Here is a 23,009-nt window from a genome sequence, read left to right on the forward strand (position 1 = left end):
TAGTGAGCATTATATAATGTTAACTATTTTTATTACTGTAAAAGCAATGTAAAAGACCTATGGAATTACTGCAGAAGAGAAGTAAAGAAATAAAGATTTAAAAATTAAAACATACTATTAGTAACAGAAAAAAGCTCACATTCAGAAAACTAAGATCATGGCATCTGGTCCCATCACTTCATGGCAAATAGATGGGAAAACAGTGTCAGACTTTATTTTGGGGGGCTCCAAAATTACTGCAGATGGTGATTGCAACCATGAAATTAGAAGATGCTTACTCCTTGGAAGGAAAGTTATGACCAACCTAGATAGCATATTCAAAAGCAGAGACATTACTTTGCCAACAAATGTCCATCTAGTCAAGGCTATGGTTTTTCCAGTAGTCATGTATGGATGTGAGAGTTGGACTGTGAAGAAAGCCGAGAGCCAAAGAATTGATACTTTTGAACTGTGGTGTTGGAGAAGACTCTTGAAAGTCCCTTGGACTGCAAGGAGATTCAACCAGTCCATTCTGAAGGAGATCAGCCCTGGGATTTCTTTGGAAGGAATGATGCTAAAGCTGAAACTCCAGTACTTTTGGCCACCTCGTGTGAAGAGTTGACTCATTGGAAAAAACTCTGATGCTGAGAGGGATTGGGGGCAGGAGAAGAAGGGGAAGACAGAGGATGAGATGGCTGGATGCATCACTGACTCGATGGACATGAGTCTGAGTGAACTCTGGGAGTTGGTGATGGACAGAGAGGCCTGGTGTGCTGTGATTTATGGGGTCGCAAAGAGTTGGACACGACTGAGCAACTGAACTGAACTGAATTGTTTTCATTCATCACAATGTATTTTCTAACTTACCTGTGATTTCTTTTTTGACCCATTGTTTGTGTTGTTTAATTCCTATATATTCATGAATTTTCCCAAGTTTATCCTGATACTGATTTCTAACTTCATTCCATTGTAGCAGAAGACCACACTATTAAAAATTTCAATCTTTTTAAATTAAATTGATACTAATTTTATGCCTCACATATGATCTATCCTAGAGAATGTTTCATTCAGTCCAGTCGCTTAGTCGTGTCTGACTCGTTGCGACCCCATGAATCGCAGAACACCAGGCCTCCCTGTCCATCACCAACTCCCGGAGTCCACCCAAACTCATGTCCATTGAGTTGTTGAGGCCATCCAACCACCAACTTTTTCACTCTCCACTTTCACTTTCATCAAGAGGCTATTTAGTTCCTCTTCACTTTCTGCCATAAGGGTGGTGTCATCTGCATATCTGAGGTTATTGATATTTCTCCCCAAAAACTTGATTCCAGCTTGCGTTTCTTCCAGTCCAGCATTTCTCATGATGTACTCTGCATAGAAGTTAAATAAGTACGGTGACAATATATAGCCTTGACGTACTCCTTTTCCTATTTGGAACCAGTCTGTTGTTCCATGCCCAGTTCTAACTGTTGCTTCCTGACCTGCATACAGGTTTCCTAAGAGGCAGGTCAGGTGGTCTGGTATTCCCATCTCTTTCAGAATTTTCCACAGTTTATTGTGATCCACACAGTTTAGTATGCAGCTAAAAAGAATATGTGTTACGTTGTTGATAGAGTGCTCTGTTGATGTCATTTAGGTCTAGTTGGAGTATGGGCTAAGTCACTTCAGTCATGTCCAACTCTTTGTGACCCTATGGACTGTGGCCTACCAGGCTCCTCTGTCCATGGGATTCTCCAGGCAAGAACACTGGAGTGGTTTGCCATGCCCTCCTCCAGGGGATCTTCCCATCCCAGGGATCAAACCCACATCTGCTGTGTTTCCTATATTGGCAGGTGGGTTCTTTACCACTAGCGCCACCTGGGAGGCCCTGGGAGTTGGAGTATAGCATTGTTTAAGTCTGGTTTCCTTGTTGAGCTTGTACTCAAATGCTGTATTATTGAAAATGAGGTACTAAAATTTTCAACTATTGAGTTGGCCAAAAAGTTCGTTAGGGCTTTTCTATAAGAGCTTATGAAAAACAAACTTTTTGGCCAACCCAATATTATTGCAGAATTGTACATTTCTCCTTTTAATTCTGTATTTGGGGGCTCTACTGTTAGGTTCATGTATATTTTTAATTGCTATGTCTTCCTGATGGATTTAGGTTCTTCATTCTTAAGTACACACTCATTCCCAGAGTCATAAAAGTATACATTCAGCACTTACATGACCCTGAAGGAGACCATCTCTGAATTTTCCACCCTAGATATTTTGCTGACTCACTCTAGTCCTGGCCCTGGCTAGAATAAACTTCTGTAAGTCTCAGAGTGACAACTGATACTAATCACCTCACTACTATACTATTCAATCCAGATTCCCCTCACCCTTAGCTAGTTTTTCAGCTCTTCCCAGTGATTGATCTGATGATGTACCACAGATCCTCATTCCTGAGTGGTCTGAGTTCCTGATCACTATGCTTTTCTCGGGCTAAATTGTCTTCACTTATCTGTTTACCATCATGATTAGGCAAAGAAGTATCCAAATAGATCACCTGGATGCCAAATAAATTTCATACTTTCATAGATTAGATTCTGTAACAGGCACAGACTTTCTTTTTGAGCAGAGTCAGTTACTCTTGCCTCTTTGAAGGCAAGATTATAATGAAGATTATACCTCTTCATGCCTGCTGGTAACTGGACTCAAAGAATTCCAAGTTCCCAGGTAGTAGCCATAACTTATAGTTCAATGATGAAAGTGTTTTCCCTCTGGGGCAAAAGATAACCATATCTTCTTTATTTATTTAGCTATCAGTGGACACAGGTTGCTTCTATGTCTTGGCTATTGTAAATAATACCACAATAAATACAGGGATGTGTATATATATTTTTTTAATTATTTGTTTTCATTTTTTTCTGATAGATATCCAGAAGTAGGATTGCTGGATCATATGGTAGTTCTATTTTTAATTTTTTGAGGAGTAACTATAGTATTTTGCATGATGACTGTACCAGTTTACATTCCCACAACAGTGCACAAGCATTTGGGGCAGACTTTCCTTGCCACTGTTTTGCACATTCACTCCTGAGACACCATGCTTTGCAGTGGCTATACATTTTCAACATACCTTTACATAAAAAGCTGATCCATCCTTAAATCAAGCTAAGTTACTTTTCTCTCCCGTGAGCTAGTTGTAAGATGACACGTAGGTTACTGATATGGACTTATGGAAGGACACTCCTGTAATAGTGGTTAATGTCATGGAATCTAGGCTACTTGTTCACACTACCTGCTCATGCCCTGTCCTTCCTGTACTTGATCCAAAATGGACAACGTACAGGTAAATTTTACAATAAATTGTAATCCTATGATTTGGTAGGCCTGACCAAACTCGAATCCTAATGGCAGTTCTAAACAAATGATCATTTGATGTTCCACGTTCTATCTCTAGTCTGTCTCTATTAGGGCCCAAAGACACATCAGAAGTTGTTTTTTGGAAACAGTATGGTTTCCCTGGTGGCTCAGCAGTAAAGAATCTGCCTGCCAATGGAGGAGACGTAGGTTCAGTCCCTGGGTTGGGAAGACCCCCTGGAGAAGGAAATTGCAATGCACTTCAGTATTCTTGCCTGGGAAATCCCATGGACAGAGGAGCCTGGTGGGCTACAATGCATGGGGTCACAAATGAGTTGGACATAACTTAGCAACTAAACAGCACATAACTTTTTACTGAAGGTAGCATGGACCCAGCTCCAGAACCCCAAGGTGCCTTTTGATTCTTTTATTGGATGTTGCCACAAACTCCACGTGGTATCTTTTCTCATCACTGATCTCTAATACCATAAAGTCTGCCATACTGAATGACCCAAGTGGCAGGCTACCTGGCCCAAAGACCAGATCTTCTGAAGAATCCTTTCCTGCTCTGGGCCTGATTCAAAGCTGAGACTTTATTTATTATACAAATTTTTTTGTATAATAGATGAAGCAGTGTTCTTAGATGTAAAATATGCTACTTCCAGGGCTTCCCTGGTAGCTCAGCTGGTAAAGAATCTGCCTGCAATGCAGGAGAACCTGGTTCAATTCCTGGGTTGGGAAGATCCGCTGGAGATAGGATAGGCTACTCACTCCAGTATTCTTAAGCTTCCCTGGTGGCTCAGACAGTAAAGAATCCACCTGAAATGCAGGAGACCTGGGTTTGATCCCTGGGTTGGGAAGACCCCCTAGAGAAGGAATGGCTACCCACTCCAGTATTCTGGCCTGGAGCATTCTATGGATAAAGGAGCCTGGCAGGCTACAACCCATGGGGTCACAAAGAGTTGGACAGGATTGAGTGACTTCCATTCATTAGGGCCTCAAAAGGCCTATGCATGCTTCTTTGTGATGGGAAGAGCAAGATGCCATCATTTGCATTTATTTTTGAGGGAATATCCAAGAAAGCTCCTGATCACTGGACTCTTGCAAATTTTACTGACACCAGAAGATAGAAGAATTAACATAGCCCTGAGGATAAAACATTCAGAAAATGAAGATCATGGCATCTGGTCCCATCATTTCATGGGAAATAGATGGGGAAACAGTGCCAGACTTTATTTTTTTGGGCTCCAAAATCACTGCAGATGGTGACTGCAGCCATGAAATTAAAAGACGCTTACTCCTTGGAAGAAAGGTTATGACCAACCTAGATAGCATATTCAAAAGCAGAGACATTACTTTGCCAACAAAGGTCCGTCTAGTCAAGGCTATGGTTTTTCCAGTGGTCATGTATGGATATAAGAGCTGGACTGTGAAGAAAGCTGAGCGCCAAAGAATTGATGCTTTTGAACTGTGGTATTGGAGAAGACTCTTGAGAGTCCCTTGGACTGCAAGGAAATCCAACCAATCCATTCTAAAGTAGATCAGTCCTGGGTGTTCTTTGGAAGGAATGATGCTAAAGCTGAAACAGGTACTTTGGCCTCCTGATGCGAAGAGTTGACTCACTGGAAAAGACTCTGATGCTGGGAGGGATTGAGGGCAGGAGGAAAAGGGGACGACAGAGGATGAGATGGCTTGATGGCATCACCGACTCGATGGACATGAGTTTGAGTGAACTCCGGGAGTTGGTGATGGACAGGGAGGCCTGGTGTGCTGCGATTCATGGGGTTGCAGAGTCGGACACAACTGAGTGACTGAACTGAACTGAACTGAGGATAAAACGCAAATGTATTATTGTCTAGTCTGCAGAAGTATAAACTGTTCTGATCTGCTCTTCCAACAGGGATAGGAAACCAAACATTGGCTAAATCCATGCTATATTCATGTATCTAGGCCATTTTAACCTTTCTTAGCAAGAGATGCCTCATTTGGCATGCAGGTGCAATAAGGACTACAATTGGATTGATCTGTGGTAGGATCAGTCTGGTTTTGCTTTAAGTGTCATATGGTGACTTACGTGGAGATATAATTGAGACCACCACTCATTTCCTTTAGATCCTTAATGGTAGCATTAACTTCTGTTCTTCCCACCCCTGGAACACAATACTTTTTAAAAGTTAATGTCTTTTGCACAGATAGGGGAAGTTTAGGCACTTGCACTTGGACCTCTGTTACTATAGAAAGCTCTTACTCAATTGACCAAGGACCCAATGTGGAGGTTGCCCCAATTAGCAACTGTACTTTTGGAGACTGGGGAGATTGCTATTGGACGAGTCACAAACTCAAGGAAAAAACAACAAGCTATACCTGTGTCAAAGTCAATATTTTACCTGGACGCCATAGTCTCTGTCTTAATAGAGGGACTACAATATGTCATGTTTCCAGGTGTCAATGTTAACTTCAACATGGTATCCAACAGTCTTCAAATTAGTTGAATATTATTTTTTTCACAAGGTTCCTGAGTAAATTGCTATATATTGCTTTGGGGAAACTTGTAGTGACATTACTGCATAACTTGCTATGGTATTGCAGTCTTTCATTCAGGAGGCCCTATTTCCTCTTCAATAAACAAATTCAGGATCCAAAAACTGGTTCAGATCCAGAAAACAGGCAAAGAATCATGACTTTTTATTTGGGTGACTGCCCTCAGCCTCTTGATTTCCTCTGATGGCTGTTGTTTAGTCCCTCAGTCATGTCCAGCTCTTTGTGACCATATGGATGGCAGCACACCAGGCTTCCCTGTCCTTCACCATCTCCTGGAACTCATGTCCATTGAGTCAGTAATGCCATTCAACCATCTTATCCTCTGCCTTATCCTCTGATGGTACAAGTTGAATAATAATTTTGTTTGGTGCACATCTATTCACCCACATCTACTGGGTGCCAGAGTCTGTTAACAATTCATTCAGGTCCCGTCTTCTTGCTATTTCAACCTTGCTGATCTTTATAAAAATTACATCCACCTGGCTTCTGACTGTTAAACACAGCCACCTGTCCTCATTTGTTTTAGGGATCCAATCATCCCTTTGCTATTAATGAGTTTTGTCCTGTGACAGCTTCTTCTGTCATTATCCATGACCTATATACGTGAGAGGTATCACTGAAATTCCTGATGCTGGTGACCTTCTCATCAGAGCTTTCCTTGAGACTTTGGTAAATTGTATATCTTCTGGGTCTTCCCAAGGAACATAATCAGCTGGCAGGTGGTGTGGCTTTACACAGTATATCCATTTCAGTATGCCTCCTTTCCTGGGTCTTTTAATAATTTTCTCATTCCTCTTCCACAGAAATTCTGGCATTTCAGCCTCACTCAGCATAGGCTATTGATTTTTCAGGCTTCTAGGCTTTGTAGCAAGTCAGCCATATTACTAGGGTTCTTGACATAGTATTAAATCCTGTATCTCAGAGGAATGGTCCTAATGCAATAAAATCTCCCTTATCCAGCAATATATTTAGTCCCCTTGATCAAGCACCCTCAGAATCCAGTCTCACATATATATTCTCCCAGTTCCTGTCAGTACATTCTAAGTCCTGCATGTCTTTTAAAGTATAGCTTCTTTTCTTCCTTTGCAGGCTCTGTACACTTCTGGCTGCCAGTTACAAAGTCTACTGACCAAAAAGGAAGATGGGACAGATCCTGAGGACAGCATATGTTTCTCAGGGGACAGCTGGCTCCATTTTCTTCAAGCAAGAAAAGGAGTATGTTATCTATTAATAGGGATGGGTGGGCCACCTCTACAGGCTCAAAAGATTCAGGATTATCTAGAAATTTAACATTATTCAGATCAGATCAGATCAGTCGCTCAGTCGTGTCCAACTCTTTGCAACCCCATGAATCGCAGCACGCCAGGCCTCCCTGTCCATCACCAACTCCCAGAGTTCACTGAGACTCATGTCCATCGAGTCAGTGATGCCATAAAGCCATCTTATCCTCTGTCATCCCCTTCTCCTCCTGCCCGCAATCCCTCCCAGCATCAGAGTCTTTTCCAATGAGTCAACTCTTCGCATGAGGTGGCCAAAATACTGGAGTTTCAGCTTTATTAGGGGCATAAATCTATATGTTTCTATCCTATGTGTCAGTGATCCCTTCTTTCCTAACTGGAGTCCTGACCTTAGCATAATAGACCTTCCTTGGTTGGGAGTTTAACCTTCTTTGAAGTTCAGTCACTCCACTGATGAAGTCCTGATTTAGCTCCATAGCTTTATCTGCCCTCCAACTACATGAGATGAGAGTAGCCTATCAAAAGGCTTTCTGGGTCTCACATTTGGTTCTGAAATTGCTTGTTAATCATTCTAACTCTTTCTCTTTTTTCTTATGCTGCTGCTGCTGAGTCACTTCAGTCGTGTCCAACTCTGTGTGACCCCATAGACAGCAGCCCAGCAGGCTCTGCCATCCCTGGGATTCTCCAGGCAAGAACACTGGAGTGTGTTGCCATTTTCTTCTCCAATGCATTAAAGTGAAAAGTGAAAGGGAAGTCACTCAGTTGTGTCCGACCCTTCGCGACCCCATGGACAGCAGCCTACCAGGCTCCTCCGTCCATGGGATTTTCCAGGCAAGAGTACTGGAGTGGGTGCCATTGCCTTCTCCTTTTTCTTATGCAGAGGTCAGCAAACTTTTCTTTACAGGGCTATATAATGAACACTTTAAGCTTTGAAACCATAAAGTCTCTATCACAACTATTCAACTTGCCTTTGTAGTGCAAAAATAGCTATAAACAATATGTAAATGATAAAGAGGGCTTTGCTCCAATCAAACTTTATTTATAAAAATAAGCAGTGGGCAGAATTTCACCCATGGGCCCTGGTTTGCTATATCCTAACTCACTACATAAATCAAGCTTAGTAATAGCTACTCAATTCCATTGTTCTTCTAATTAAGATTTTTCCCCGTATTTCTCACATTTGAAGCGTAGCATTTCCCTCACTGGTGTACCATCCAACCCTGGTAAAATTCTTAATAACTGAACTTTCTCCTTGTGCCAGGGGTTCTCTCTGCTCTGCTAGTGATGGAAGACTCATTGCCAGGTGGGTAGTCAATCATTCAGCTCCAAAATTCCATCTTAATCCCTGCTTTCTTGGACTACCCTGGCACTGACTGCCCTGGTTGAGTTTTCTGGGAAACAGACTAAGATGAGGGTTAGTGTGGAGGATTCTCATTAGGAAAGCAACTGTGGGGGGGAAAGGAAAGAAGATTGAGCAAAGGGAGAAGCTGAGCTGCAATTCAGCCATGGACAGTCCCATGGGGAGCCCTGGGGCTAAAATATATCAATGGAGTTGTTCTGCACTGGCTAAATATTTTTCCTCCCACTTCTATCAGTAATTAGATGCATGTCATTTCACACAAGGTGCTCTCTGTAGCTGATCCAATCCATAAATGGACTGAGAACTGAAGGCTGTCTACAGACAGTGCTCCCTGAAACTGGGGCAATGACTGCTGATCCTTGAACAATGTGCGTCTGAGAGGCACTGACCTTCAGCCCAGTTGAAAAACCTGTCTTTAATTATAGTTAAATTTCATATTCAGTTCCCCATTATATATACGGTTCTTCCACATTTGTGGTTCTGCATCTGCAGATTCAAACAACCTCAGATCGTGTAGTATTGCAGTATTTATCCACATGTATGTAATTGGACCCACAAGGCTCCCAAGACTCAGACTCTTGTTGTTCAAGGGTTGACTATGTTTCTTTGACGGACTGGGCAGTGCATATCTAAGTATACATCACAGCCTTCAGCTTAGCCCTTTTACCCCCCCAAACTCCCTCTTCCTGCTTCACCCATTTGTTGGTCCCTTACCACTCACACTGGCTTTGCTTTTGCCTCTTTACTGATTCTGGCTGCAGTACATTTCACAACACTTTTCACAAGGTCTGTACCCCATGCTCCCTTCTTCTTCTGATGACTGATACACAGATACTTTGTCCAGCTCTCACATTGATTTTCTACTTCTCTCAGTCAGAGTCCTCATTAATAATGATTTGCAGTGTTATCTCTGCTGTACTCCCATTATGTTACTAAGCATGGTGAGCGAGTAAGCACCTATGGGAGGCTTTTAACTGTATTAATATTTTTCTTCAAAAGAAAATAATTACAGATTTGTTGGGCAGTGGGAACAGAAATCAACAGATATATAAATTCAAAACTCTGGTATAAATGGTCAGATGGTTGACAAAATGGTCTCCTATTGAGTGGGACCAAGAGAGTCATCCAGAGATAAGTAGGCAGTGTGCATCCTGAACTAATGGTTTGGTGCTCCAGCTAAGTCTTCAGGCTCTAACTCCATCTCTCAACCCTCTATCAGCCCATCTGAATGTTGAGGAACTGAGCTTTTCACCTCTACTTCTGTCCCTTGGGGGTTTGATGACCATTAAAGATGCATGCTTTTTTGAAAAGATGATACCCAAGTAGCCTTATTTTGGAGAAAAATAAAATATTATAAAGGGGGACTATTCAGGACAAAACTAAAGAAGAGTTAAGTTTGAAATATGGAAGAAGGAAAACAAAGTAAAATAAAAGTTGAAGCGGAGGAAATAGAATGGACAAAAAATAAAATACAGGTGGGGACATTGAAAAAATAGGATGAAAAAGAGAAAAGGAGAAAGCAGAAGGAGAAACATGACCACAAAGAGGAAGAAGGAGAGGAAAAGAGAAAAAAAGAGGGTCAGGAAGGACCAGTACAAGCTCTAAACTTCAAGCAGAGCAACACATTCTCTCTAACAAACCACATCACATCCAAATCGAGCATGAATCTTATCATAGAAATAAAACTAGCAATCGAGAAAATGAAGGTCAATGAGGAAGTAAAGATCTTAGAATTTCCTCAGCTACAACTCTTCCTTGCTCCTTGTTTATTTGTCCAATACAACTTGCTCCTTGAAGGAAAAGCTATGACAAACCTAGACAGCATATTAAAAAGCAGAGACATCACTTTGGCAACAAAGGTCTGAATAGTCAAAACTATGGTTTTTCCAGTAGTTGTGTATGGATGCGAGAGTCTGACATAAAGAAGGCTGAGCACCGAAGAACTGATGCTTTTGAACTGTGATGTTGGAGAAGACTCTTGAGAGTCCCTTGGACTGCAAGAAGATCCAGCCAGTCGATCCTAAAGGAAATTAGTCCTGAATATTCACTAGAAGGACTGAAGCTGAAGCTCCAATACTTTGGCCACTTGATGCAAAGAGCTGACTCCTTGGAAAGGACCCTGATGCTGGGGAAGATTGAGAGCAAAAGAAGGGGACAACAGAGGATGAGATGGCTGGATAGCATCACTGACTCAATGGACATGAGTTTGGACAAACTCTGGGAGATGGTGAAGGACAGGGAAGCCTGGTATGCTGCAGTTCATGGGGTCACAAAGAGTCAGACACAACTTAGCAACTAAGCAACAACAACAACAGCTTGTTGGAGGGGATGCAAGTCTCTCCAAAATCCAGGATAACTTGAAATAGGTTTCTAGAAAAACCAGAAAAAAACTCCAGCTTCCAGGAAAGAACAGAACCCACAGAGGCAGGAAATTACATATGTAGATTCACATCTATATGGTTCTCTGATTTCCCATCCCAGTCACCCCACCATCTGAGCTTACATTGGGAAACTCAACCATTATCAGAAATTATTTTTAAGGTCAAGAGAGAGTTGCACATCACCTTCCTCTGTGGATTTAATACTCAAAGAATGCCGTAAGAAATTTAAGATAACTGGAATTATTTTTTAAAGATAGCTTTATTGTGCTCTACTCCCCTGCCAGCAGTAAAGTAGATTCCTTAAATAGCCCTTGTAAAAGCAGATTATAAAAGCAAAGATCCAAGAGAAGCAGACATTTAAGCACCCCACCTGCTGTACATACAGGCCACCAAGGACCTCTGAATGCGCATGCTATGAGCAAGCACAGATTTTTATATTCGCTCTGCCTCAATTATACAGGTATCATACTCCCAGTCAATCTCCTTCACCTTTGGCAGTAATTATTCCCTATCTCAGCATTTACCTTCTTCTTCCCTTTCTTCTTGTATAATAGTTTTAGCCCTCCAGGGTGTAATCATTTCTTTGATCCAGAGGACAGAATCAAATTTGGTTTTATAAAGAATCTCTCATGGCTGGAGCTCAGAACACTAGAAAAAAGCAATGCAGATTGGGAGAAAGCTTCTAACACCCACTTCTCAGTGTTTACTTGAGTAGAGAAGATTACCTGACCCATTTTTACCCAGATGCTGGGGGTCTGAGCACAGCACTATAAGATACAGATTAACCCCTGGATGATCCTACACTAAGGAAATGGGCTTTCTTTCTCTGACATTGACTAGAAAGGAGCCAGTTGTATTGACTGTTTTCTCACTTCATTTACAAGGTCTTTTAAGTTCATGAGTTTGTGTAAGGAAATAAGGTGGGGCAGAAAGGGGAAGGGGGGATTTTAAAAGCTCTCGTAAAAGGAGAGAAATGTGAAGATGAGAAGGTCCCGAGGGCAGCATGTATTGGAAAGTAATCTTAACATTTCCACTTAGTAAATGATTGTTATATGCCAGGCACTTTATATAAAAGAGCTCTATTCAAGGTGTGAGCTTCAGGCCAAATCTGGGTTTCAATTTTAGCTCCAACTGTTGTTAGCTGTATGATCTTAACAAATTAGTTTGCCTCTTTGCACCTTGGTTATCTCTTCTGTTAATAGGAATAATAATACTTACTTTATAAAGTAACTGAGGTGGGTTTGTGTTACTTAATGGAAAATGATGGTAACTATCATTATTATCATCTTCAATCCAACTCTTCTTTCTATGCATTTTAAAAGTAAGAAAACTGAGGCTCCAGAGAGTTTGAATAACTTGTTAAAGGACATAGAGCCAGTGAAGAACAGGCCTTGGATTTGAGCCCAACTCTACATGACTCTTTCCACTATGTAATGACACCTCAGAGCACCCAAAATAGTATCCATGGCAACTGCAGAGCAACTTTGGTGGAGGCTTTTCTAGTTATCAGCATCATGCTAGTTCAACTCTAGGTAAGTATATCTCCATCTCCTATTCCTGTTTAAAGCTTGGCTAGCTCATTTCACTGGAGAAGGCAATGGCACCCCACTCCAGCACTCTTGCCTGGCAAATCCCATGGACGGAGAAGCCTGGTAGGCTGCAGTCCATGGGGTCGCTAAGAGTTGGACACAACTGAGCGACTTCACTTTCGCTTTTCACTTTAATGCATTGGAGACAGAAATGGCAACCCACTCCAGTGTTCTTGCCTGGAGAATCCCAGGGATGGGGGAGCCTGGTGGGCTGCCATCTATGGGGTCGCACAGAGTCGGACACGACTAAAGCGACTTAGCAACGGCAGCTCACTTCATTGACCTCCAGAGGTTTATTTTAGTCTAATAAGAAAAATATGCCAGTAAAATATGAGTGATGGATAATTTTCTATCTTATAATAGGATATTAGACATTAAACATGGAGGGAAGACTGATGAAATATATGTCCAGTCATCGAGTTTGACCATTTTTCTCTATCAAGTCTCCTTTCTATTCATTTATTCAACTTATATTTATTGAGCACTTACCACATGTCAGTCACTACTCTAATGCTGGGAATATGGCAGCAAACAAGAAGACAGGGTCCTTGCCCTCAAAACTAACAGGCATCATTGTAAAGACATTCTAACTGAATATCAAGACAGGAAGGAACCTTAGAGATCATTTCACCAACATTACACCATCTGAGACGGTCTTCAATAAAATATGTAATTATAATAATTGAAGAAATGCCTAATTGAAGTAATTACAGGAGTTAAATGAGAAAGAAAGAAGGGTCAGAGATTTTAATAGCAGCATGATGGATGGATTCAGTTAATTAGGTAAGGCATTCTCTTTACACTAATCCCTCTTAAAATGGGCTTGTCAGTCATGGAGCTTCCACACTCACCATTCCTTCTAAGGAAAACTCTCTATACCACAATCTTTTCCTGAGGGTAATTGCCCTGGCGGTTTCATAAATAAGGATTGGCCATTGATTGAACAACATAGACATCTGACCCAAATGTGGTCAATCTATGCACAATGGTCACCAACCATCCAATACTTTTGTAAGAAAAGCTCCACAGAGGGGCAGGGTAGGGGGGAGGAATAGATTGAGAGTTTGAGATTGACATGTACACACTGCTGTATTTAAAATAAATAATCAACAAGGACCTACTGTATAGCACAGGGAACTCTACTAAATATTCTGTAATAGCCTAAATGAGACAAGGATCTGAAAAAGAAGAGATATGTGTAACATACACATATCTATATATACATATGTATGTATGCATATGTAAAGAATGTAACTTGCTGTACACCTGAAACATAACATTGTTAATCAACTATGTGCCAATATAAAATAAAAATTTTGAAAATACATAAAAAGGATCTACAGTGTAGCACAGGGAAATCTACTCAATATTCTATAGTGACTTATATGGGAAAGGAATCTTAAAAAAATAGATATATGTATATGTATAACAGATTCACTTTGTTGTACATCTGAAACTAGCACAACATTGTAAATTAACTCATTTTTTTTTAATGAAGGAAAAAGGAGAAAAAGAAAAAAGAAAAACTCTACGCAGTAATACAATTTTCCAAGACATTCAATATCTTTCTCCAGATTAAGAATACGGGAAACTGATAGAATATTTTAGCCTTAAGGGCTTTAAGTATATGAACTTATTAAGTATTCAAAACAACCAATGAGGAAAGTACCGTTATTATTCCCATTTACAGATGAGGAGATTGAGGTTAAATGATTTGCACAGTTACTAAGTTATAGAGTTGATGTTTGAAACCAGTTATTTTAATTGTAGAATCTATGGTCTTCATCATTTTGGATCTCCAAATAGTGGGAAGAGAAATTATAAAGGACACAATGAGAAGTATAAACAGAGAATAATAGAGCCTTGTTAATGGTATCAGAGCATAGATCTATAAATTCTTGCTCCTACAGAGACAACAGATATAACACTAGTGCCCAGGGCTATCTGGGATCTCGGGTAATGGATGTTCTTCGATTCCTGTGAGAATACTCTCTTCTCTATTTTCCCATATGCCCTTTCTAGAAACTTCCATTACTAAGGTAACTGTTTCCTGCAGCCAAAATGCCTAACACTCTTTTTCATCTATGAGTTCACCATTCATAAAATTCTAGAATTTATAACTTATAAGTTGTATCTTTTACAACAATATTTAAAAAAAAAAAATCTTTCTCTTACTTTTTCTCTCTGTGAAGTGAAGTAAACTCACTCAGTCATGTTCGACTCTTTGTGACCCGTGGGCTGTAGCCTGCCAGGCTCCTCTGTCCATGGGATTCTCCAGGCAAGAATACTGGAGTGGGTTGCCATTCCCTTCTCCAGGGGATTTTCCCAACACAGGGGTTAAATCTGGGTCTCTTGCACTGCAGGTAGACTTTTTACTGTCTAAGCCACACCAGGGAATACAAATTGTGAATGTTGAGGAGATCTAGAAAAAGAGTAAATTGAAGGTTAGCACACTACCTGGAGCTCTATCTTTAATGTGTTTAGCACATGGAGACCTGGCCGCTGACTACTAAGCAAACTTCAGCCAGCCAAGCCTGTCATGCAGGCTCACGTGTTTGTCACTCTTGAGCACAGGCTAAGATGTAAATCCTCTGGGCATCTTTCTGCTCTTCATTTCACATCCACATGTTGCTTTGCATATCCCATACTCTTGACCCAGACTCTTACTATTCCTTTCTTTCTTATATTTTTGAGAGTGTCCTCTGGTGTGTTTAGTGAATTGCAGTTAAGTATATTCCTTCCTTCATATATAAAATAGATCAATTAAAAGGCAATTGCTTCATCTTCTTGGTTCTGTCTTCTGAGTCTCTCTCTCTCTCTCTTTTTTTTTTTTTTTTTGCTAACTTTGCTTATACAGTCTATATATACAACCTCCTCCAACTCCCTTCAAAGACACTTTTCAGATTCTCTATTCATTCAGAGCAGTCCTTAGGTAATAATCACCTTTTGTCTTTTCACATAAGTATAGCTATTTAGGTAAAGGAAGATCTGAAGTTAAAATTTCATTTGTGCTTATAAGTAGGGGAGTACCCTCCCTCTAGGGTAGGGATGTACCTTAAAAATAATCACCTCTTCTACTTATTATCATTGACTTCAATATAAGACCTGGGTACAAATTACTCTAAAAGAAGACGGAAAGCATTCATTGTTCGCAGGACAATAACAAGCTTTACACATGATCCCTGATTATAATAGGAATGTGTTTCCATCCTATATGTGTCAACAGGATGGTGATATTGAAATCTCCTTAGGTAACACACAATGTTATTATCAAGGAGAATGAAAACATGTAAATAATAGCTATTATTTTTCAAATTTACCTAACCTAAAAAAATTCAGTGAAAGGTTTATCCTTCAAATTTTCCTTGATTTTTCTTTCTTGGCAAAGACGATAACTCTGCCAAGTTTGAAGCTTATAGCTTTAGACATTTTCTGAGCTACACAATCACAAGAAAGAGATTGAAGTATTTTCTTTGAGAGGGAGACTTGAAGGGAGGAAAAAGCCTGTGTGGTCTGACTTGGTGGCAGAGAAACTGGTGAAATTGTAACAGTTCAAACTTTCAAAAGAAAAAAAAACTCACTTCAGGATGAGCCATGAAGCATGGCCATTTTCAGGCTAGCTCTTTTTATGATGAGAAAGATGAATATCCTGAAATGTCAGAGGAGAAATGGCAATGGTTCATAATTATACAGAGCTTCTCTATTGTTCAGGATCCAAGTCCACAGTTAACTCTAGCTGACTCTAGTTGAAATCACTCACATAAAAAAACACTGATTTCTAGGGAATCCTTGTCTGCAAGGTCTCAAACATGACCCTCAAATCAACCCTTAAATATAGGTATTATTAAGGCCATTTTTATGAATAAGGAAGCAGAAGCTCACCAAGATTAAATGACCTGCCTCAGGACACAGAGATGTTAATTGGCACCACCAAAAGTGGAAATCCAACCTTACTGACTTCAAGTTCTGGGCTCATTTCATTAAGGTATAAAAGAATGAGTACACTAAGTCATTGGATCAACAAAGCAAGATGAGATTCTGCATCTACCTACTACCATAACCAGGGTTGTAAAACTCAAAGTAGATTTTTGACCCTGTACAGAAGGACAAGAAAACTAAAGGATTCATCTCAATGGTAGCATTACTACCTTCAGTTTGCTCTACTGCAGATCACACCAAAGGAGCAATAGTTTTCAAAGGGAACACTGCAGCCACTGACTTTAGCTTTCCATCACACTTCTTAATTTTTTATGTAAACTTTATAAATCCTAGAAAGACATTTGCATTCTATGATTAATCAATCAAACATTAGGAAGTTCCATCTATACAATAGGCATTGTCATAAGTCCTGGGAGTATAAAGAAGAATAAAAAGTATCTTGGTCTAAGATTACTTGGTCTAAGCGTACTGTAGAAGAATGAAATTAATGAAACAATTATTACACAATACAAGTATAATTAAACAGAATGAACAAAGTACAGAGGAAAGACTCTGCCAGGAGAGTCAGAGAGGTCTTTACAGAGGTGGTATTTGATCTTAAACTTGAAAGATGACTAGGAGGAAAGAGCTAAAGGCACATTCTAGAAGTCACCTCTTTTATGTTATTTTGAATTGCATTCAGGACCTAATATGAAAAGTGGGGAGGGTGAATTTTCTAGGTTGTATAGCACATTCATAGGTTTCCAATTGATATACCATGTTTCATGATATTAGGTTGGCTTCAGATTTGTTAATCATTAAATACATAAGTTTTGACCATGGCATCAGGTTTTAAAGACCCACTGTAAATTTTTATTTTCCAGTTTTATTGATATGTAATTGACATGTAACACTGTGTAAATTTAAGGTATAAAATGTCTTGATTTGCTATACTTACATATTGCAAAATGATTACCAATAAAGCACTAGTTAACACCTTCCTCATACACATAATCACCATTTTTATGGTGAGAACACTTAAGATTTACTCTTATCAGCTTGAAAGTATATGATAAAGTATTATTAACTATAGTCATCACTCTGTATATTAGATTCTAAGAGGGTAGATTTTATTAATGAACATTTTTAAAAGACTAAAAACTCTTAGTTTATAAAAGATACAGTATCTTTTTGGATTAAGGAACTGAAAAAAATCAGTGTTTTTTGAATTTGAAAGACTAGAAAGGCCTGTGTCTGGATGAGTTTCAAGGAATCAAATTTGTTCAGGAAAGAAGACGAATTTACTTTAAAAATATGCATCATCTTATTATCATAACTGGAGCTCTGGGAGAAAGAAGGAATGCTTTCCTTGGGAGATCTTAGAAGACTGCCTAGGGATACCTGAATGTGAAAATACAGTCTTGGGGGCCATTTGGCAGATATGACAGGGAAAAAGAGATGTTCCTGGATTAGAAAAGGAGAGGAGAAGTTTTACTTGTTCTAGACTCAGAAGAATTGCTACAACCCAAAGAAATCCCACAGAACAAGAGAATAAGAGTGTAGTCTTACCTGTCATTTTTCCCTCAAAGGAGCTTGGATTCAGGAACTGCTCATTTTAAAACTGAAGTTAGTCTTTAAATGGAGTCGAGGAACCACTCTACAAAGTTGTGATAGCTATAGAAAAGGATTTCAAGGGGGGAAAAATAGATAACTTTAAAAAGACCAGCATAAATACTCATAGCATATATTGCGGTGAGTTTCAAGGTAACACAGTTAGTGCAGGTGGGAATGCACTTTTGTGATGGTTAATATATAACAACCCACTCTCTGAAAAAATCCTAACCTTATTGGTAGCATTTGCCAATTTCTGTGATATGAATACTGCCTCCACGGCCAATTTCAAACTTGGAATTCAGTATCACTGAACGTGGGTTGGGGAATAGATGCACACGACTAGCTTTTGCGAGCCTATGTAAGCCCACTCCAGCACCCCATTGCGGGCATACAGCTACTGAAGTATGCTCAGAATTGTGTGAAATTTGGCCTCCAACGGAATGTGGGGAACAAATAAAGCATCCTAACAGGGACTTGGGGGAAACTACAGAAAAGTGAGTCCTGGACTGCCTTAGATGCTGATATGCTGCAATAATACTTCCTGGGTAAAGTTAACCAACTTGGGGGTAGAAGGTAAAGAGGATTTGTTTGAACAATAGATGATGTTATTGATCAGAATGTACCAACTTTTCATGTCTCACAGTGAGGGCTCCCATAAGACACACACAAAAAAATACACAAGCATAAATTTTTAAAAAGCCAATGTCTGGGGCCTGATGGATATTTAGCTAGAAGGCACAGGTATGTAACAACACGCCCATAGGCCTTATTTGCAGCCAGCCTCTCTTTTGATTGGTCAGTGCCTGTGCTATACTGAAGGTTAAATATTTGAGTATGATTCCTGTCTGGGCTAGAAATCAAAAAGTAGAGAGAAAAGAGAGCGCTTAGTCTAGTAAATGCTGCCGACCTTCCATGTGGTAGAGAAGGAAAGGAACAAACTACAGAAGGAGGTTAAACTGTCAGAACCTCAGCTGAGCCTTTCTAAAAGGCACAGGAAAACTAGCAAGGAAAATGAAGCACTGGAGGCCTATCCCATGATTGCAGAAAAAAAAAAAAAAAAAAAACTATGGGGGAAAGAAATGTTACTTAAAGCCTGTAACATTTACACGCAGATACGGGGGGAAATAAGAATCACATGGCAGATGTGCTCAGAGGTGCAGACTTCAGAAATGTCAACTGCAGCTTCTGTTTTTAGGCATTTTCCCAGGGTAATGCTCTGGCTAAAAGGATGTCGGGGCAAGGGTCAAAATCTTCTTAAATGATGGATTTCTTAGGATAAATAATGCCAGAGGGAAAAGCAATGTTGAGGCCACAGGACTGATAAATATCTGCACAGAAAGCCTCAAAGAGGTAATCCCCTTAAACAGAGCCCACACCAGATGTGGCTCTCAGGAGGCAGGTACAAGGACTCCAATAAAGAAAGGCAAAGTAAGAGGTTTTATATGTGCAGGATGGGTAAAAAAAGAGTTCTCAAATAAAAGTAAGGCTTGTGACAGCCACGACTGCATATTTCTACATAAGAACTCTGTTTTTCTGAGAAAGGGGACTACATGTAGATTCAAATTTCCCCTAAGCTCTGATAAATGCATTGCCATTAAAGAATTTTTTTTTTCCCCAGCTGGGTCTAAATTCATAGGTCATGGTATATAAACTGACTGGCATCCTGGCAAAGTTGCAACTATGAAATTTCCCTTTTGGGTCTAGATTCTTCCAGATATGACTAAGTCTACGGTATAGTCATTGGCAGAAGCCAGTATCATCTGTAGAGCTAATCCTGATTCCCTGGCAGTGTGTATCTGAGAGTTTGGCACTCCTGATGAGGACACACTCCAGACTCAGTTCTAAGCTGGTTGTTTAAGATGCTACTAGATGTACTAGGTCAGCTTTTCACAACCAGAGCTCCCTAAAAATATTAAGACCCAATGAAGATCTACTGCTCTAAAGCAGGCACACTTTATTAAAGGCTCAGAGAGAACATAATTTAGGTTTTGTGGGTACACTGTACGTATTTTTTATTTTCTTCATATTATGATGTTTTAACATCTTAAAAAAATCTTTCTAGTTGGGGAGAGACTGCCCCTCTCAGGACTAGGCAGTTCTTAGAAAAAGTAAAGGGCCCAGCCAGGAGCAGGCCTTCCATATATATGCTACCCTTCAGAAACTGACTTCTGTGAACCTCTGGAGGAAATACATCTCTGCCTTAACTATCCCAGAACCAGATGTTAGATAATTAGAGACCACCTCAGAATCCACCTGCAGGAGACCCTGGTTTGACTCCTGGGTCAGGAGGGTCCCCTGGAGAAGGGATAGGCTACCCACTCCAGTATTCTTGGGCTTCCTTGGTGACTCAGATGGTAAAGAATCCACTTACAATGTTGGAGACCTGGATTCAATGCTTGGGTTGGGAAGAACCCCTGGAGGAGGACATGGCAACCCACTCCAGTATTCTTGCCTGGAGAATCCCCCCGGACAGAGGAGCCTGGCGGGCTACAGTCCATGGGGTCACAAAGAGTTGGATATGAATGAGTGACTAAGTACACGGCACAGCACAGCAATAGCCCAAAGCCTGCTGAAATTATGCAAACTCACCAATGCTCCACTGTTCACCCTGACCCGCTCTGCCTTCCCAACAGAAACCCTATTGATAGTAAAGTTGGCAAGTGACCAGAGCAATCACACCTGACCCTCCACTCCTGTTTTCTGCTTCCTGACCACCCTAGTCATGTGACCATGTGGGCACGTTGTGCCTCCTGCGTCTAAGACTTGTAAGCATTATGCACTTTGTTTCCCTGGGCCTCTCCTCTGTCTCCTCTTGTGGTAGCACCTAAGTGATCCTCTCATGAAAGAATACAAAACAGTGGGCCTTTGATTTTCTGTCCCAGCTTCTCAACCCTACCATTATAGCATGAATGCCACCATATGTAATATATAAACAAATAAGAGTAGCCACATTGCAATAAAATTTTATCTACAAGATCAGGCAGTGGCCTACCTCCAGTAGTAGTTGGTCAGCTCTTGCTCTGAAGTGTTTAATATATCAGGTTGGCCAAGATCATTTGGTGTTTTCCTGTAAGAGAGTATGGGGAATCGAACAAACTTTTTGGCCAAACCAATATGTACTAACTTAGCCCCTCTAAGTGCATCTAGAATAATACTAGTTATACGAACTTTGAGGAAACTGAGAAAAGAGTTCCTCAAATAATTTTCAGGGCTCTAAGCTTCAGACAAGGAATATTAGGGTGGGAAAGGCTATACTTAATAGTGTAGACACCTTAACTCAAATAATCCCACACAAACTCAAAAATGTCTCTCTCTGAAAACATGTGATCTCCCCGACTCTAGCACTGCCTTTCCTACAGCTCCTTCTATTTTTGCTTTATCCTGGTTGTAGAAGTTGAAACCTCTTCAAATTCCAAAGGAGTTCAATGACCCTAAGACAGGGGCTGGCATCAACAAGTCATAAAGTTGGACTTTTACATACATCTCACCACAAACTTTTTTTTTTAACGTTTATTTTTAATTGGAGGGTAATTGCTTTACAATGTTGTATTCATGTCTGCTCTGTAACAATGTGAATCAGCTATAAGTATACACACATACTTATGTATATGTGTATACATATACATATATGAACCTCTTGAACCTCTCCTCCCACCCCACCCATTCCACCCCTCTAGGTCATCACAGAGCACCAAGCTGAGCTCCCTGTCACCACAAATATCTTAAATGTTCCCACTAGAATCTATCTATACCTCAAATTCCCTTCTCAGCCATGTCAACCCTGGGGGTTTGCTGCAATAATTGCACAACTGCCCTTTTGCCCGTTACTTACTCCTGGATCTTGCCTGGACTCCAACCTTCAACCATCTTTCCTCTTTATTATGCAAAGCTATCCTCCTTGGCTCCAGGGCTGTACCTTCAACTTCACATCACCAAGTCTATCCTAGACTAAGAAAAACTGAGGCCTTGCTGTTGAAGCAAGCATACCCTGCTATGAAGCAAGCTTAGTTAAAGGTGGGAAATAAACCTTCTCGTTATACAGCTGTACTCTGTCAAGCATTCTAAAGTGTGTGTGTGTGTATGGAGGGAAAAAAAGCACCATGTATTTTTACTATTCATGTTATCTATAAACCGTGCTGTTCAACCTTGTGACTCAAGCTGTAGACACCACTCATAGTGAAGGATGTCCTGAATCCTGGAGAAATCTTCCAGGCTGGTGAGGGTCTGATGCACAAGCTGTATGGCTAGGATCCTGAGGCTGCTAGAGTGAGAGATGATGTGATCACACCAGGGGATGCTGGTGTGAGCTAGAAAAGAGAAAATGGATCCTGGGTGAGTAACTGAACACAGTGATGTGAGGGAGCATGGGCAAACGATGTGAGAAGTGTGGATCATGTACAAATGATTCAGTGCATGATTATACACCATGTTTAAATTAACCTGAAAGATTGAATTCGACTGGAGAGAAATCTGGTTGTTATACACTTTTGGGATAGTTTGAAGGTTTAATGAACCTCATATCAGAAGGAAATCAGAACTGGCTGAATTAAAAAACAAGACTATTTAGTTCTGTGTCTCTTGTTTGTTTCATCAGTGCCTTCTGCTGACACCCACCTTCCTTCTCCAGGTCATTGGGACTTCATACTTTAGGATTCTGTGCTAGCATCCCCACCTTCATTAGAGCTGCTTCTTTGGCAGAGTGGCTTAGGGTTTTCATCCTTACGATCAAGGAGTAAAGTCCATACTTTCAGAATTTGGAGATAACTTTAGAGAAAGTAATAGCAAATAGCTCTCAACTTGCATAATAACACAAATTGGCTGGTAATGGCTATTAAAATGCTGTGTTAAGAGAGATTCTAAGGTTACATCAAGGATAAGTAGGTAAAAGCTTGGCCCTTTCAGGATTCTAAGTACTTGTGGCCTGCCCATGCTATCAAGGATTTTCAAGGATGAGCTTGGTTGAATAAAGAGAAAGTGACTGCTTTGGAGAAAAACAAGCTTCTGTTTGAATGCTGACTCTTCCATTTAGTATTTGTGTTTTAGGCAAAGAGCTTAAAAGCCT

At 40.4% G+C, this 23,009-nt stretch overlaps 1 long non-coding RNA gene across 1 annotated transcript in view; it reads right to left on the reverse strand.

Moving 5' to 3' along the window:
* Positions 1 to 18,005, reverse strand: part of LOC129653264 (uncharacterized) — a 190,639-nt gene extending 172,634 nt beyond the window's left edge. Inside the window, exon 1 of the long non-coding RNA XR_008715028.1 lies at positions 17,903 to 18,005. This is a non-coding gene — a long non-coding RNA (uncharacterized LOC129653264). The remainder of the gene's footprint in view (positions 1 to 17,902) is intronic.
* Between the last annotated feature and the right edge of the window lie 5,004 nt (positions 18,006 to 23,009).

This window comes from Bubalus kerabau, chromosome 5, assembly GCF_029407905.1.
Source record: "Bubalus kerabau isolate K-KA32 ecotype Philippines breed swamp buffalo chromosome 5, PCC_UOA_SB_1v2, whole genome shotgun sequence".
NCBI classification, from domain to species: Eukaryota; Metazoa; Chordata; class Mammalia; order Artiodactyla; family Bovidae; genus Bubalus; species Bubalus kerabau.